This window comes from Mercenaria mercenaria, chromosome 1 (assembly GCF_021730395.1).
Source record: "Mercenaria mercenaria strain notata chromosome 1, MADL_Memer_1, whole genome shotgun sequence".
NCBI lineage: Eukaryota > Metazoa > Mollusca > Bivalvia > Venerida > Veneridae > Mercenaria > Mercenaria mercenaria.
The window spans coordinates 83087027-83093427 of NC_069361.1; the positions used below are offsets into that span (position 1 = coordinate 83087027).

A 6401-nucleotide genomic window follows, 5' to 3' on the forward strand; every position below is an offset into this window, starting at 1 on the left:
TTATCTCCTCGTTTTAAAACTAGGATTAACAAATATATTGTTATTTAGTAAAGCTGTGTTGATATTGCCTTTTTTTCATTACATGCATCGACTAGACGACCATAATCGCACTTTGGTGAACTATCTAAGTTCAATCGATCAAAGGGAATGCAGATTAAAAATGGTAACTGGTTGATGAAAAGCAGCCAATGCATCGATTACTGACGCTTAGATGGCACTAGGCAGAAAGGTGTTCAAGGTACCTATGATACAATGGTGTTTTTAAAGCATGGACACCAGTGAACAGGACAAAGTTATGGTTGTCATGGCCTCTGATGGAATCTGCAGCTGGAATGAGCATAACAGTTGGCATAACAGTTGGCATAACAGCCATATGGTAGATGATCCTGCATTGTCTCTGTGAAGTGAAGTCCTTTCAGTATAGAGATTGACAATTTACCTATTCAAAAGTAAATTATACCCTAAGCAGCTGTTAACTGTACTCTAAGCGCTGTTAATACCATTAGATTCTCCAGATAGCTGTCTTTAGGATCTGCAACTTAATCTAAATAACCACACCCATTATTTCACAGTGATTTCTAAATCGGCTGAAATCTTCGAAGTTCTGGAAAGTAACGTATACAAACAACCTGCCGCTGCAACGGTCGTCCCTGCGGTATAAAACATGGTGTCGTAGGAATCTGTGTAATCAATCAAAAAACCTGCAAGAAAAAAAGTTGAACATGTGAATTGTCTGACCTCTAAGATATCTGTAATAATTATTTCAGTCCCATTAGTTTAAGTACCTTATAAAATCTAAACTGTAATATATTTTTTCAGTCCTATTAGTTTAAGTACCTTATAACATCTAATCTGTAATATTGTAGTCCCATTAGTTTAGGTATCTTATGAAATCTAATCTGTAATAATTGTTTTCAGTCCCTTTAGTTTAGGTACCTTATAAAATCTAATATGTAATAATTTTTTTTCAGTCCCATTAGTTTAGGTACCTTATAAAATCTAATATGTAATAATTTTTTTCAGTCCCATTAGTTTAGGTACCTTATAAAATCTAATCTTACATAATCTTTTTAGTCCCATTAGTTTAGGTGCCTTATAAAATCTAATATGTAATAATTGTTTCCAGTCCATTAGTTTAGGCACCTTAAAAATCTAATCTGTAAAAATGTTTTCAGTCCCATTAGTTTAGGTGCCTTATAAAATCTAATCTGTAAAAATGTTTTCAGTCCCATTAGTTTAGGTACCTTATAAAATCTAATCTTACATAATCTTTTTAGTCCCAGTAGTTTAGGTGCCTTATAAAATCTAATCTGTAATAATTGTTTCCAGTCCATTAGTTTAGGTACCTTAAAAATCTAATCTGTAAAAATGTTTTCAGTCCCATTAGTTTAGGTACCTTATAAAATCTAATCTGTAATAATTGTTTCCAGTCCATTAGTTTAGGTACCTTAAAAATCTAATCTGTAAAAATGTTTTCAGTCCTATTAGTTTAGGTACCTTACAAAATCTAATCTGTAATATTTTTTTCAGACCTATTAGTTTAAGTACCTTATATAATCTAATCTGTAATTATTTTTTCAGTCTCATTAGTTTAAGTACATTATGAAATGTATAAGAAGATCCATTGAAAGCATAGAACGCAACCAAGCAAACTAATAGCAGACTCGGTTTGACTGAGCGTGTCCGTGAGAAGTAATGAAATGTGCAGGACCCTTCGCGCATTCTGACATCGGCTTAAGAGGATTTCTTTTACAGTAAAATGAATGTACTCTGTGATGCAAGAAAAGGACCAGAAAATATAACAACACTGAAACGGTAAAACATACCATGCAAGTCTTTTCTGTCGTTAGGAAAGGGCAGAAAAAGGCTTCACGTTCGAAATATGTAGTGAAAATTAGCCCTGATATCTGTCTATGAATTTAACAAACTAAACATTAAATGTAAATACATAAACATAACAAATAGCAGAATAGTTATAAGACTTTTCTACCGAAACAAAATATAAGAAGTTTAAACAGTACTAACCATTACAGAAAACGAATAATTTTATCATATAATACATATATGATATTTTAAATGTTTACCTGCAAATGGCGGCCCAACAAGATTTGCAGCTCCTTGTACAAATATTAAAATTCCACAAAAGAAATTGTCAAAAGGATCTTTTCCAACAAGTCCAATCAAATTGCATGACATAAGTGCCTCCACTAATACAGAAAAGAAACCAAAAAATCCTGCTAAAATCGCAAGTGTTACGTACTCATGAAACACAGGCATAAGTAACATTGAAACTCCGCACAGTCCAGTTGATATTCCATAAACCATTTTAGTGTTTATGCGCATCCGGTTACATAAAACGCTGTAAAAGATTGTACCAAATATTTGACTAATTCCAAGAATTGATATGAGGTAAGATGCGTTTTTGGAGCTCACCCCAGTACTGACGATGCTTGCAATCAAGAAAACGTAAGGAATATCGAACCATAAGTACATCACAAAATTTGAAATTCCAAACATAACGAATGTTACGTTTTTGAAATAAGACAAGTACGAATTTGATACTTTTCCGACTGGCGTAGAGTTTACATCATCACTGTTGATTGGCTGCTCCGTTGTTATGGTTGCAGAACGTGATCTAAAACAGCAACTGAATAGAAAGGTTGATAAGTGACATTCATTGCACGAAGATATGCTTTCGTTCTTCTTTACATGTTTTGGAAGAAGAACGCCACAAACTATAATGTTTAAAACTATTCCACTTATGATTAACAGAGCACCTCTCCATTCAAACGTTGAGATCAGATATTCTGTTAAGGGAGCAAATGAAAGTGTTCCAAATCCGCTACCACACTGTGCTATACATGATACAAGTGCAAGTCTTTTATCAAAATGATCTGTTACAGCCTTTAAAGAGTTAAAGTAAGGCAATGACATTCCGATTCCTCCAATTAGTCCATAGAATATCACCAACATTGCCATCGAAGTCGATAATGATCCAACTCCAAATCCAATGGATAAAATAAGTCCTCCTAAATTTATAGCCAACCGGGAACCAACATTCCTGCCATTGGAGCCATCAGCAAAGGTGCTGAAGAAATTAAGGAACCAATCCACGCGGTGTTACTTTTCGTATCATGGAATTCTTCTAAAATTGCTATAAATAGAATAGAAAATGATGCCAGACATCCATCGAAAATGAGTTTCAAAATAAACGCAGCAAAAACCACAGTCCAACCTCTTCCGCCTTCTGGTACTGTTTCTCTCTTAACGTGTGTTTCTCTATCTTGGGTTGATTTCGTGTCTGACATGGTGATCCTACAAATCTGAATGATACAAATCAAAATTGAAATTAGACATAAACCTGTTAAGAAAATGATTCTGGTTTATGTAAGTATGATATCTTTCAATGATGTATATTCAACATTATGTTTTATATGAAATATGTAATAACACAAAATATTGGATTACATTTTACTGAAAATATATATATCAAAAGGAAGTAATTTTGAAGAAAATACGTATATTAAGAATTGCTTTTAACTGGATTGGGTCAATATGACACATTATTACATGACTGTATTCTATTGTTTCTCTGATTGGCTGAAAACGGTTCGAAAAGTAATGAGTACATATCATATCAACTTATCTTGGGTTATAAATAGTACGAAAATAAAAATAGATCGAAGTAGGTGCTTGCAAAACCAATATCAACCTGATTTGGTCTAAATTTATTCCTTATTTCTTTATTAAAGTTACAATTGTAATAACAAGACTGACTTTACATTTATTCATGTAATAAAACAATTATTGACTTTTTCATAGGTTGATATCAAGATTTATCAACCCTGAAAAAGTTATATTCACCTCGCCTTCGGCTCGGTGAATATAACCCTTTTCAGGTTGATAAATCCTGATATCAACCTATGAAAAAGTCGATAATTGTATATTAGCTTGTGATGTTGAATGTTAATGCCAAGTTATTTAATTATTCATGCACTGATAAAAAAAGTTATAGACTGGAAAAGAAAAATGACCAAAGATGTTTGACGTCTAAGTGTGACATTGAGCTTGAAGCTAGCAAACAGTTTCTTGCGCGTGACATATTTCTCATTATGGGGAGCCTTTGTGCCAAGTAATATTAAATTCCCTTGATAGATGGAAAAGTTATGAGGAGGACACAAACCAGACTGTTAACGTTTGACATCCAAAGTGACATTCACCAACTCAGTTTAGAGAACACTCTTGCTAAGCAACATTCAACTCCCTTGATGGATAATAGAGTTAACTGTGCAGACACAGAAAAGACCCTGTTAAACTTTGACCTTCAAAAGTGATCTTGACCTTTGACATAGGATTCTTGTGATTGCACTTGACACATTGTCTTGCTGTGGTGAACACACTGTGCTTGTGTCGAGTTCTTTGAAAATCAATCAGTGCATAGCAAAGTGATCTAAACTTTTATACTAGAATCAATAGAGATACAACAAAACCAAGTGTTCAGACCAAAGACGTTGCCTCTTACGATCATGCAAGGATAAGACTATGGTTCCAATTCTTTTCATACACAAGTTGTCCCAGAGCACCATGGAATGGTCTCTTTACGGGGGAGCATTTTCACAAGCACTGAAATAATCCATTGATTGGTAGCAGTGTAATAGAGCGGACACGAAGCAAACCCTTTTAATTGAACGTAAAGTGTGACATTGACCGTTGAGCTTGGTGTATGGGAGTTGCGCATGGCACGTCGTCTTACTATGGGGGAACATTTGTGCTATATTAAGATCACTTGATGGATGGTTGAGCTGTGCAACAGACAGGACAGAAACCTGTTGACATCTGACCTCCAAGAGTGTCATTGACCTTTAAGCTAGAGATATAGGTGTTGCGCACGGCACGCTGTTGCACAGTGGGAAACGTTTGCGCCAAGTAATACAATAATCTATTGATGGATGGCAGAGTTAAGGATCGGACACGAAAAGATCCAGTTAATGGTATTTTAATGTTTGACCTTCAAATGTGATCCTGATTAGGGATAAGAGAGTTGCACATGACAGATTGTCTCATTTAATGTAACATTTATACGAAGTAATATTAAAATCCCTTGATGCGTGGTTAAGTTACAGAGCGGACAGAGTCTAGGTCTGCACATAACACGTCGTTTTTTTATAATGGAGTTACTGACCAGACTCAAAAGTTGTGACGCATAGAAAAATGCAATCCTGTAGTCCCCGAAACTGGTTTTCAACCAGTTGAGGATTAATTAATGAATAACTTCAATTTACTACTTACATGTCATCAGCTTATATTTACTAATCCTTATATCAAAGGTATTTTGTGACAAAACAGCCAACTTCTGTATACTGCAGTTGACTTTGCTGTACACTGAAACAGATGTTTACCCATGCAAAGAATTGTATGTTATATATCAAACAGAGGTAATTTAAAACGGGTTTCTGGTCTCAAAAAACACGATAGACGGATGTACACCTCGGGAGAATTTTCTATTTTCTTTCAGGAGGATGTTCTATCTTCTTTTTACTTGTTAGGTAGGTTGCCACTCGGCCACATTTATAAATCAAAGCACTGAGAGTACTGATGGGGCGGTGCATTTCAGCTGTTTTTTGTAACATTCTTAGATGAAAGTCAAATATTGAGATAGGAACCTGTGGTTTGCGCAAGAAACTTCGTCTGACTGTGGATGACATTCATGCCAAATATAAAATAGATTGCGTGATAAAATGTGAAACACCAACCCCATCCGTAGCACCGGCATAAGCAGAACTTTATTACCCATGTGTTGAATTTCACAGCCGAGCATTTTATCAATTTTATTCAACGAGTTTAATAAATTCAATGTGGATAGTCACAGATGTAAGATGAATTCTTTTTATCACATGTTAGCCTTTCTTGTGGAAACACCAAAAATTCGACTTTCTTCTGCTATATAAACAAGTCAATTTGACCGACGTCGCCTATACTATAAATGACGTCGATGTCAAAGCTTTATTTCACTAGTGTAGTATCGTTTTTATTTAATGGTTGTATTACACTCCTGCAACGTCAAACATGTAATAAATAGAGAATATTAGGTTACTGTCATATATAAATTTAAATTTATCAAGTGAGTCAGAGAAAATATAAACAAGAGGGCCATGAAGGCCCTGTATCGCTCACCTGACCTATTGACCTAAAGATCATCAAGATTAACATTCTGACCAAGTTTTATTAAGATATGGTCAAAAATGTGGCCTCTAAAGTGTAAACTAACTTTTCCTTTGATTTGACCCGGTGACCCAGTTTTTGAAGTGACATGATCCAGGTTCGAACTTGACCTAAAGATCATCAAGATTAACATTTTGGCCAAGTTTCATGAAGATATAATCATAAATGTGGCCTCTAGA

General features: G+C 34.7%; 1 pseudogene; it reads right to left on the minus strand.

Annotated features, from left to right (window-relative positions):
- Nucleotides 1-399: 399 nt before the first annotated feature.
- LOC128555293 (monocarboxylate transporter 12-like) lies at nucleotides 400-3368 on the minus strand (annotated as a pseudogene).
- Nucleotides 3369-6401: the final 3033 nt, after the last annotated feature.